We start from the raw sequence: 12500 nt of genomic DNA on the forward strand, positions 1-12500 counted from the left end.
TGTTGTTTATACAGGTTGAGGTAGTAGGTTGTGTGGTTTCAGGGCAGTGATTTTGCCCCTTTGACAGATAACAATGCAACCTACTGTCTTCCCTGGAGGGCAGCATTGCAGCTCAGTGTCTGACCGCCAGCCTGCCCCCCACACCGCTGCGGAGGGGAAGGATTCTGGGTAATTCTGGATTATTCCGGATGGTTCTGGATGATTCCAGCTCTTTCACATGTAAACGCATCTCTTCATCAGCGTGTGTGTAGTTCATTAAAGGCAGTTTCCTGACCTGTGTCCTTGGAGTTTAAAAGGTGTTAATTAGTCTTGCAACTGCCTCCATTTTGAGTGTGCTGTCAACTTGTGATGAGCCATTACGTTGCCCTGGCAACCGTGTATCACTGTCTGAAATAGCCTTCCATTTTCACTTTGTACGCTTTTTGTGGAAATTAAAATAAATTTTAAAAATGTCCCTCCATACAGGTGTTTTGTGGTGACTCTTGCATTCCGTATCTCAATATGTGTGTTTCAGTGCATCTGAAATTATCATTACATTTTTGTTAAAACACTCCCATATTATACATCTGAAATCATTTATTGTCCACCTATTGTCCACCTTCTCTACCAACATACCAATAATTCATGTTAGCATTAGCGCTCATGGTGTCCCAGCGCAGTGTTAGCATTAACGCTCATGGTGTCCCAGCGCAGTGTTAGCATTAGCGCTCATGGTGTCCCAGTGCAGTGTTAGGGGCGGGGGGCATTATGTTGGAAGATGTTTTTGGGTCAGGGCAAGCTGGCAGAGGGGTACACAGGGTATGTGGGGGAAGGTGGGGGGGGGACAGGGGGTTAAGAGCTCACTGAAGGCCTGGTGACACTCCCTACTGCACATCCCCATGATCAACCCTGCTGGGGTCCCCAGCCCTGGTCCTGGAGAGCCACAGGGTCTGCTGCTGGTTTTCACCGTAAAATGAGCCATAAAGACCATAGAAACACGGCTCTCCAGGACCAGGGCTGGGGACCCCAGTAGACCCTGTGGCTCTCCAGGACCAGGGCTGGGGACCCCAGTAGACCCTGTGGCTCTCCAGGACCAGAGTAGATGGCCGAATGTCTGCTTTGCTCATCTCATGTTCTTGTGTACATTCATACTACCTGAACCAGGAGAGACACCTGTGCACTCTGGCCAGCACTTCTGTTCAGCATGGAGGGAGAATCTGGTAAGACCATGGAAATAAACAGCATTATACAGCCATTCTGTCTGAAACACACCTTACACTGCACACACACACCTCACTACACTTACAGAGCTCAATATATCTACTTCAGAAGGGGGAGCATGAAGGAGCCACCAGATACATTTGGGAGAACAGAAACGGCTGTGCATTCCACCCTGTCCCACAGCACACACCAGTCAGATCCAGCTCCACACCTGTTACATGCTCTATGGTTAGGAAATGTAATAAAAATGTATATACGTTTGGCTCATTGTTAAGGAATGCGTCAGAGTAAAAGTTTTTGCTCAGTGAATGAGTTCTAGGGTGCCGAAGTTTGGGAACCCTGTGATAAGGGCATAGAAAGCTGAGCAGACATTTAGCCAAGTCCCTGTCACAATGTTTCACTTTCTTTCGGAAAAGGAGAAGCTTTCTGCTGTTTTAATCCTGTGCCTCCAGAGTCATCCTCAGAGAGACCAGCTGGGTCAAACTCATAACAGAGGCTGGATTGCCGCCTAGTGGCTGCTCATGGAAAGCACCGTGGCGTGTTTGTGTTACGACTGACTCAGAGTACATTCCATTCTGGAAATTCCAGATATTCGTTTTCGTTAAATACCCTGAACAAAAGCATCGATTTAAAAAGCTACTGTACATCTAGGCCAGTCGCCATGGAGATCTGGTGAAAGTGTGTGAAATTCTGACTCACCGTAAACGAACTATTGACCCTTTGATCATTGAAGAATAAAAGGTATTATTCACGTACATTAAAAGATGTGCCTTTGTCCAGGCCTGCATCGGCACACTGTCAGCATATCACCCCTTTGTGAGTGAATGAAGTATCGCATTTGAAGAAGGACTACATTTGTTTCCACACATATAAAAGCAACACAGCAAATCAAATATCTACAGAATATCTCTCTGTCCACTTCAGACTATATAATTGTGACTGATTCTAAGACAAAAAATAAAATCTTGGTCATCATCAGAAGTGGAGTGCACAGTAACCGAGGCTCGCTGCATCAGACAGGAGAGGAATGTCTCCGCTGCTGAGGGGGTAATCTGGTTAGGCCAGTCGTTCCAGACAAACAGGAAGAGCCTCGTTACCTGCGTACGGGTAAAATACGTTTCTCTGCTTTCCCTTTGGCTAACCGCCAGCCATCACAGACTGTTACACATAAACAAAATAATTCAAAAATCAAAAGTTAAAAATTAGATCAACTGTTTGGCAAGTAATTTAGACTGTTAAAAACTTGACAAACCGGTTACCCACAGATTCCAATCCTGTACACAAAGCTGTGTGACTACAGAGTAAGGGATCGTTTTTCTTTTGTCGTGAAAGGATGGAGTGACAGGTCTGCGGAATGAAAGAGAAGAGGGGAAGAGGAAGGAGAGCACGATTATATAAACGTGTGTCACGACGTCAAAAACATCACGCGCAATATTTATCTTCCAAAGGACTTCATGTTATGCACCACAGACAGTTAACTCATATTTTTGATTGTATACTGTATTATATTCTCAATAATATTTCACCACAAACTGAAGACGCGTCTTAAAATCATACTTCGGCTGTTGCATCATGCTTATTGTCAGTAGAGGGCGCTAGAGGCATTTTTACAGAAGTGATCTAGAAGAGTATCAGCACCATTGGTTTTTAAGCCAGTGTGAGTATGGGGTGTATTTATGACTTTTACAGTGCAACGAATTCATTTTAATGGCTGGGAACTATACAATATTGAACGTTTCGAGTGAAACATAATGTACCATTAGATATGTAATATTTCCACGTGCAAAATTATAGGGGAAAATAATTTTGCACGTGGAAACATTACAAATATATATATATATATATATATATATATGGCTGTCTTTGTTCAGACATGTTGACCCTTAAACACAACAGTATCTCAAGGATGAGAAAATGGCGCCATTTAAAGCCTGTGTTGAGTATATTGCCTTAAAGCATTGAGCTGCGTGACAGTTTCATTTCTGAGTATAAACTGAGCTACAGACTGAGATAATGTTGGTAGAGAAGGTGGACAATAAATAATTTCAGATGTATAATATTGGAGTGTTTCAATATCTCTTTTTACACACCTCTTGCAAAAGTATCCATGTGGCTTGAAGCTTTCCATACAATGCAAATATCAATTGCCTACTCAGAAGAATTAATGCAAGGCAACTTCATTAGTGTTTCCAGATTTAGAAACGCAGAATAGTTGCACGAGGCCGGTTTATAAGGACTCGACATTTGAATGCGGGGGGCGTCCTGCGCGAGGGGAAAAGGCCGCGCGTTTCCATTCGCTGAAATCATAGGTGTGTCAGTAGGTGTGCGCGTTCTTCCCCCCGCAGCTGTCAGTCATGTCGTCATTTCCGACGCGCAGGCAGCGCTTGCAGTGCAGGATTCTGACAGCGGCACTGCTGCTCAGGCAAACACGGCCGTGTGTGGAGCTGCGTTTCCCTCCCCGTCTCCACGGTCCTGCCGATCTGCGCACTGACAGCGCCGCAGCCCTGCGCGATTCCGGACGACATGGCGGATTCCGATCGCACAGCTCTCTGTGAGGTAGTGACTCGTATTCCTAAATCAATATTATTGCGGTTATTATTCCAATTTCAGTTACAGATGTTGGCGTTTTCAGAAATGCCACAGCAATTTCTGAATATTGCATTTAGATATTATTTTGGAATTCTGTAACGTTAACATGTTAGCTTAATTGTTATGCCATTAATTACAGACTTGCTGTAGCCACGCTCAGGCTATCGGTCAGATCCACCCGTGGCCGTAACCTTAGCTAGCTACATCTGTTAAATCTATTCTCAGCCCCCGCATTGTCACAGAGAACCTATGGACGGCACGGTTTGCGTAACCGCTCAGCTATTCATAGCCTTTCCTATCGATCCTACTGAATTCTATAGCTCGCTGTGCTACTTGAGCCATAACATGTCCGCAGTTGGCCGTTGTCATAACCTAGAATCAACAATGATTTTTACCTGCACACTTAAGTTGCACATATACCAAAGAAACGTCAACATGTATTCGAAGTATTCGCTTTTCAATGTGTAAACATGTCGGTGTCGGTGTCCTTAGTGTGTCAAGGATATTGTTTGGTTTTTACGCATTTCTTATTGTCTAATTGGTGACATTCACAGATTGCGTCGCGGTGCTGATGTTTAGAATCACACATTCCTGTTTATGCGTATCCTGTAACGGTGAATTCGCTGCTTTTTGTAGGCTACGTATAGCCTATATAACTGGGTGTCCTTATTTTTTATTATCACACAGAGTGCGTGTGTATGATTGCAGCGATAAAATATTTCAGTTTGGAGGGTCACAAATAGACCGTCCACACAAGGCATGTGTATCTGCTCTAGTGCGCAGGCGTTGCCCGTCGGCGAAGTGGTATCCGAAAATGGGGTGAATTTAGGTCACCGCCTTGGTTTTTTGGGGAAACTGCGCTGTGACAGCACGCGGGATTCCCCTTCTCTGTGTGCACGGTGTTCGGTTACTTTGTGATAAGACCGTTCTGTTGTGGATTCAGTGGAATCGTTATCAAGCTGTGTGTGTGTGTGTGTGTGTGTGTGTGTGTGTGTGTGTGCACGCGCGCGTGTGTGTGAGGGTGGGGGTGTCATTGAGGTTTGCTGTGCTGTGGGAGTGCAGTAGCCTCGTGGCTATTAGGGAATGTTTTTTGGACTAGAGGACATTTGAGGTGAATTCTCCACGCCCTTCTTCGTGGAGAGGACGAGGGATTCAGGCTTATCGGGCGTGTTATCTTATTGTTGGGTGTGGAGGAGGCTCTGCAGAGGCACGGCCAGGACTGAAGATTAGGGCCACAAACCGCCGCTTCCTGCTGACCTGTCTCCACCACAGACGGGAGATCACATGAATCAGCCTGACTCCCGTTTCCCGAGCTGATATCTATGGTGTTTCAGTCCCACTGCAGGGTTCTGGGCCTGTGGGGGTTACAGCAGGTAACGGTGTGAGTGCTGATGGCTGGGTGGTTTGAGCAAACTAAGTTTGGAACAGTGCTGTCCAGTAAAGTGCAGTCTGTCAGCCTTATTTTTAGGGTGTTTACATCCATATCGGGTGATCCGTGTCGGAATGACCACATAGTCTGCACTTTAACCTCATATTCATCGCTTCGTATCAAATGTGCTGAAATACAGAGCCAAATTAACAAAAAATGGTGTCTCTGCCAAAATACTACTGCACTGTAAATCCATATGACTTTAGCCTGTGTAAGGCTTTGTTGATGCGTATGCCTTTTAGCCTGTGTAAGGTTTGGTGAATGGGCTTGTTTCTTGTTTTAAAATGGACTGGATGCATCAAATAAGTCCATATTTCTTGTAAATGTTTGAGGGATTGAAATAATGGCTTGTGGAATAATTGCTTGTTCTGAATACACAGTGCCTCACTGTGTGGGTACTGGTCCCTCACTGTGTGGGTACTGGTCCCTCACTGTGTGGGTACTGGTCCAAACTGCAGACTGAAGTGAGTCTGCATGTGTTCCTGTGGGTCAGGGTGGGGGGGTCGGCCATGGTCCTGTCACACTGTTGACTTTATTTCACCACAGATCAGAAGGCCTGGAAGCGGCTGCAGGGTTATCTGGGCCTGTATCCATGGGTTGGGTTTTATACGCATTTTACCATTTCACAATTTGTACTGTCTTAATATTGCACTGTGGAAGCCTCTGCTGCTTGGTCCTACGTAATAGAATGTATTATTATAAAGTTTGCTATTACCAAGCTGCAGCTAAAACAGCACCATCAGTACACCCAGCCTGAGGGGTCACCTCCCCTGAGGGGTCATTATTGGGGGGTGTAGAGACGGGCCTGTCTCTCTGGTGTCTCCCTGTTTAATAGATCAGTTAGAGCAGGTGATTACACACTCACCCAGCATCAGCTCACCTCATAAGCCTGGCTAGTACTGCTCAATACTAACATAACATACTAATCTGATTGGTTGAAAAGCCCATGCTCCTTCAAAATATTTACTAAAGTTTAGTGAAAGCATTTAGCCTCACCTCACCCCAGCACACCCTGTGGCTTTCCAGGACCAGGGCTGGGGACCCCAGCAGACCCTGTGGCTCTCCAGGACCAGGGCTGGGGACCCCAGCAGGCCCTGTGGCTCTCCAGGACCAGGGCTGGGGACCCCAGCAGACCCTGTGGCTCTCCAGGACCAGGGCTGGGGACCCCTGGATAAATTGCCCCTTTATGGCATAGCTGTTATTGTCCCTGTACTACAGATTCGTTTTTTAACTGGCTGATGAGTGTGAGTGTGTGTGTGTGACAGTGTGTGTTTATGTGTGACAGAGACAGAGAGAGAGAGAGAGAGAGTGGCTGGTGATGTTATCAGTGGGTCTGTAATCCAGGCATTGACCTTCTGTAGGACATTAGCATATTTTACGTAACACACAAGTGGAGTCTGTACTTCGATTTGGGTCAGGTGGGTGCTGGGTTTTGTACTGAATAACCAGCCCTGCTCCTCTTACAGTTATCGCTCTCATGGCCCACTGCACTTTTGCCACCTATGTGTTCAAGGTTACTAACCCCACAGGGTTAGTGCACTGGTAAGGGTGTGTGGATATGTGATGAAATGAGCCTCATGTTTGTCTGGTGTCTCTGTGACCCAGGGTGTGGGGAACAGGCTCCTGTTGACCCCTACAGAGTGTGTCGTGATTTACAGGCAGTCTTACAGGAACTGAGGATTCATTTTTAATGAAAGTTCCTGTTGTGTTTTTGTGTATCTGTGTGTGTGTGTGTGTGTGTGTGTGTGTGTGTGTGTGTGCATGAGTATATGTGCATCTGTGTGAGTGTGCCTCACTCTCACTGCATCAGGGCCTCTCACTCTCACTGGATCAGGGCCTCTCACTGGAGCAGGGCCTCTCACTGCATCAGGGCCTCTCACTGGAGCAGGGCCTATGACTCTCACTGGAGCAGGGCCTATGACTCTCACTGGAGCAGGGCCTCTGACTCTCACTGGATCAGGGCCTCTCACTGGAGCAGGGCCTCTCACTGGAGCAGGGCCTCTCACTGGAGCAGGGCCTCTGACTCTCACTGGAGCAGGGCCTCTCACTGCATCAGGGCCTCTGACTCTCACTGGAGCAGGGCCTCTCACTGGAGCAGGGCCTCTGACTCTCACTGCAACAGGGCCTCTCACTCTCACTGCATCAGGGCCTCTCACTGGAGCAGGGCCTCTCACTCTCACTGCAACAGGGCCTCTCATTCTCTGACTGACACAGGAAACTGAAACTCTAATAAGCTGTTCATTCAGCCGAAAAGACAGGGGTGAGAGAGAGGGGCAGGGAGAGAGAAGCATGTATGCAGGTAGGCTGTTTTTTTGGTGGAACAGGATTAACAGGTTTTGCTCCTTGTTTATATAGAAAGCTGTGGCATGGTGCAGAGACGCTAAGAGCTGTTTCTATAGGAGGCTGTGGCCTGGGCAGAGCTGTTTCTATAGGAGGCTGTGGCCTGGGCAGAGCTGTTTCTATAGGAGGCTGTGGCCTGGGCAGAGCTGTTTCTATAGGAGGCTGTGGCTTCAGACAGGTGACTGGTGACAGGTGACTCCATCCTTCTGCCCACTCAGGAGTCTTTAGTCATACAGCTCTAGGGTTTTTCAGGACACAAAGACAATCTTCAGAACCTTCCATGTATCCCACTCTCCAGAACCTTCCATGTATCCCACTCTCCAGAACCTTCCATGTATCCCACTCTCCAGAACCACCTTCCATGTATCCCACTCTCCAGAACCTTCCATGTATCCCACTCTCCAGAACCTTCCATGAATTTCACTGTAATGACGACTGACCACAAAACCCATGAATTTAACCTGTCTGTCCTGTCGCTCCTGTGCGCTGGGCCTGGGCGTCTGTGTGGGGGCGGCCTGTAGCGTAGTGGTTAATGGTTAATAATGTAATGTAATGCGTCTGAGGAAGGCCTGAGAAACTGAATGTTCACAAAATGGCTGAACGTTTCTCTAACATGAGGAGCTGAGAAACCGTGTCGGAAACGCAGACACCTTTGTCTTCTTCTGAAGTTGACCTGTCAAAACTGAGCTGCAGCTGCTGCCATCGGAGGTTTCCAAATGGGCGAGAGAGGAGCGTGTCCCTCTGTCTGAGGAGCATATGGCAGTGGGACTGCAGGCAGCCATTTTGAGAGACTGGAACCCCTAATGCACTGAGTTAACTGCCCTATCACCCCCAGGCTTATGCTAAGCTGCGCTCAGGAGCTTCTCTGAGCTAATGCTCATACGTCCCACCTGAGGGTTATTAGCCTAGCATTAGCACTAGTGCCCTTTGACCTGTGTAAATGGTGGGCATGGCCTCAGGCAGTGTGACAGACACAGACCCAATGTTGGGATGAAGTGTGTGTGTGTGTGCGTGAGTGAATCAGTGAGTGAGCTGTGTATGTGTCTATGGGTGTGTGTGTGTGTGTGTGTGTGTGTATGTGTGTGAGTATGTGTGCATGTGTGTGAGTGTGTGCGTGAGTGAATCAGTGAGTCAGTGAGTGAGCTGTGTATGTGTCTATGGGTGTGTGTGTGTGTGTGTGTATATATGTGTGCGAGTGTGTTCGCATGTGTGCGTGCGTGTGTGTGTGTGTGCATGTGTGCGTGTGTGAGTGTGTGTGTGAGAGAGTGAGTGAGTGAGCTGTGTATGTGTATGTGTCTGAGTGTGTGTGTGTATATTTGTGTGAGTGTTTATGTGTGTGAGTGTTTGTGCGTGAGTGTGTGTGTGTGTGTGTTTGAGGATGAAGGAGTGAGAATGCTGGTGAGGATGTCTGCTAAAGTGATGCAATCTGAGTGGGCCACATGACCTGCTACCTTACACCGTCTCCATTGTGGAGATAAACACAGAGAGAGAGAGGCAGGCCTCAACTTCTGTAAAACCTCCCCACATTCCTTTACTGGTCAAATTATACATCCATGCATGTGTGTGTGAGTGTGTGTGAGTGTGTGTGCGCCTGTGTGTGAGTGTGTGTGTGCGAGTGTGTGCGTGTGTGCGTGAGTGTGTGCGTGAGTGTGTGTGTGAGTGTGTGTGCGCCTGTGTGCGAGTGTGTGTGCGCCTGTGTGTGAGTGTGTGTGTGCGAGTGTGAGTGTGTAAAAGAGGAAGAGGAGCAGAAGGTGTAAAGTGGAGAAGGAGATGTGGTGTGGAGCAGTGTCTCCCTCCCACAGTCTGCTCTGTTTTTTGGATAGGTGTGGGGGGAGCAGCTGTTTCACTGTAGGAACCATGCAGTGTTATCCTGGTGAGCTCCAGATAACCCGTATTGCACACACACACATACACACACATACATGCACTCATACACACACATATATACACACATGCACTCAAACACACACACACACTCACGCACTCACACACACACATGCACACACGCACGCACACCCACACATACACACACACACACACACACACAGAGGCTCTTTCTGCTGTAATTGTCTCCATAGGGAGAGCAGCTCTGTTGTTATTGAATGGTAATTTTGCATATTTTCCTGGTCCCATGGCTGCGGGCGGGGATCAGTGACAGGAAACAGCCCCTCATGACCTGATCAGTGAGGACATCGCTGCACAGACTCACACCCCCCCCCTCATGACCTGATCAGTGAGGACATCCCTGCACAGACTCACCCCCCCCCCGCTCAGGCTGCTGGAGCGCTGCCAGCTCCGTACTCTCCCCTGTGCTCGAGGAGTGCCAGATTTAGCGTCGGCCCGTGCGTCTCCTAACACGACCTCCAGCTCGCCACGCAGATCCGCTCTTCCAGCGCGCTGCTGCAGGGAAGCACTCCATCCAGCCTCTGCAGCTGCATGTGTACAGCCGGGGACCGGGAATATTATACTGAGAGACAGCCCAGAATCCATGTGGATTTGGGAATGTTATCATGAATGGGAGAGACCAGAATCCATGTGGATTTGGGAATGTTATCCTGAAAGAGAGCCTAGAATCTGTGTGGATTTGGGAACGTTATCATGAAAGGGAGAGACCAGAATCCACATGGATTTGGGAATGTTGTCCTGAAAGAGAGGGCCCAGGAGCTTTGTGGATTCGAGGATTGTGTGTGTGTGGATTTGGGGATTGTGTGTGTGTGGATTAGGGGATTGTGTGTGTGTGGATTAGGGGATTGTGTGTGTGTGTGGATTCGGGGATTGTGTGTGTGTGTGTGTGGATTCGGGGATTGTGTGTGTGTGTGTGTGTGTGTGTGTGTGTGGATTCGGGGTTGTGTGTGTGTGTGGATTCGGGGTTGTGTGTGTGTGTGTGTGTGTGTGTGTGTGTGGATTCGGGGGTTGTGTGTGTGTGTGTGTGTTTGTGTGTGTGTGTGTGTGTGTGGATTCGGGGTTGTGTGTGTGTGTGTGTGTGTGTGTGTGTGTGTGTGTGTGTGTGTGTGTGGATTCAGGGTTGTGTGTGGCAGTGTAGGTAACAGTTGGCTGGGCTCCACCGTGCAGAGCGCTAGCTGTAGCTTCCCTTGCCTCAGAAACCAGCATCATTACCCCTCCCCCCGAAACCCTGGGTCTGGAGCACAAGTGCACAGGATTCAAATACATTTCAAATGTGTAAATAAACACATACACACACACACACACACACACATATATATATATATATACACACACACGCACACACACACACACACTTCTATTTTGGTTTATAGATCCTGTTTTGGGAGCTATTTTGTCCGAAAGTGCACAAGTGTATTATGGTGTTGCTGGTGGATGGAGTGAGTGATGCCCACAGCTGAATGAAATAGCCGCCCTGTTGCTGAGCCAGATGAGTGTAGCCGTCTGAGTGGGAGCGTTACTGACCGATTTGGAAATGAGCCGAGCGCAAGAGATTATGGAAAATAGAAAGGGAAGAAAAACATCTTTCTTTGGAGAAAGCGAGTCAGACCGTGCTGTCACACGGCGTCCTCCTGGCTCCCTCCACAGGAACCTGGATTCACCCGCCGTCTGTCAGAAGTGCAGTTTCATTAAATTGCACTAAACTTTCATTTCATTCAACTGTAACTCTGGTGAAAGGGCAGAAGGTCCTGGAGTGTGTTATCAGTCACAGCTTCCTCTTCCTCCCATTCCTGTGTGGGATGGATTCGGGGCCAGGTGTGGGGGCCAGGTGTGGGGGCCCAGGTGTGGGGGCCCAGGTGTGGGGGCCCAGGTGTGGGGGCCCAGGTGTGGGGGCCCAGGTGTGGGGGCCCAGGTGTGGGGGCCAGGTGTGGGGGCCCTGGTGTGGGGGCCAGGTGTGGGGCCCAGGTGTGGGGGCCAGGTGTGGGGGCCCTGGTGTGGGGGCCAGGTGTGGGGCCCAGGTGTGGGGGCCCAGGTGTGGGGGCCAGGTGTGGGGCCCAGGTGTGGGGGCCCAGGTGTGGGGGCCAGGTGTGGGGGCCCAGGTGTGGGGCCCAGGTGTGGGGGCCCAGGTGTGGGGCCCAGGTGTGGGGGCCCAGGTGTGGGGGCCCAGGTGTGGGGGCCAGGTGTGGTGGCCCAGGTGTGGGGGCCAGGTGTGGGGGCCCTGGTGTGGGGGCCCAGGTGTGGGGGCCCAGGTGTGGGGCCCAGGGGGAGGTGAGGGAGAGGCAGACGTTAGGCCTGTTTGTCAGAGCTATAAACCTCCAGTACATTCCTCCGGCATGTTGGTCGTTGGGTTGTGGGGTTAAAGTTCATAGAGGCTGATGCTTCCCCTCCTCTGAAAAATTCCCAATGGAACATAATGGCCACTTTTCAATTCACAGATTGCATTTCAGCTAATTTGCTAAATTGGCTGAATTGAAATGGAATTAGCCCCCACCCTGTTAGCAGTAGCATTATGGATACAGGCTAACTGCGTGCTAACATTGGGGAGGAGAGAGGGCAAGAGCTTTAGCCTTTAGCCTCTGTTAGCAGGTACATGCTAACTGCATTGTAGTACTGGGGCAGGGGCAGGGGCAGGAGCTGTAGCGCTGGAGCTTTAGCCTTTAGCCTCTGTTAGCGGCAGACAAGAGATGTGAAAAGTTGACTCAGTCCAGGATTGTGTTCTCACTCCCATTTGTAATCTTAAAATAATCTAATTACTGTTGGGGGGGGGGGGGGGTGCTGTCAGCATGAAAGAGTGCTGCGCTGCTCCTGTGTGTGTGTGTCTGTGTGTGTGTGAGTGTGTGTGCGTGTGTGTGAGTGTGTGTGTGTGTGACTGTGTGTGTGACTCTGTGTGTGTCTGTGTGTGTGTGTGAGTGTGTGTGTGTGTGTGTGTGTGTGAGTGTGTGCATGTGTGTGTGAGGGTGTGAATGTGTGTATACAGTATGTGTATATGTGTGTGTGTGTGTGTGTTAAGGGGGGTGGATGGTTTTAGCTTGGGGAA

At 49.1% G+C, this 12500-nt stretch overlaps 1 protein-coding gene across 1 annotated transcript in view; it reads left to right on the forward strand.

Moving 5' to 3' along the window:
* Positions 1-3582: 3582 nt before the first annotated feature.
* Positions 3583-12500, forward strand: part of LOC133135804 (peroxisome proliferator-activated receptor alpha-like) — a 27517-nt gene continuing 18599 nt past the window's right edge. The window contains exon 1 of the mRNA XM_061253084.1: positions 3583-3756. The gene's annotated coding sequence lies outside the window, so the exon portion shown is untranslated. The remainder of the gene's footprint in view (positions 3757-12500) is intronic.

Source organism: Conger conger, chromosome 8 (assembly GCF_963514075.1).
Source record: "Conger conger chromosome 8, fConCon1.1, whole genome shotgun sequence".
Lineage (NCBI taxonomy): Eukaryota > Metazoa > Chordata > Actinopteri > Anguilliformes > Congridae > Conger > Conger conger.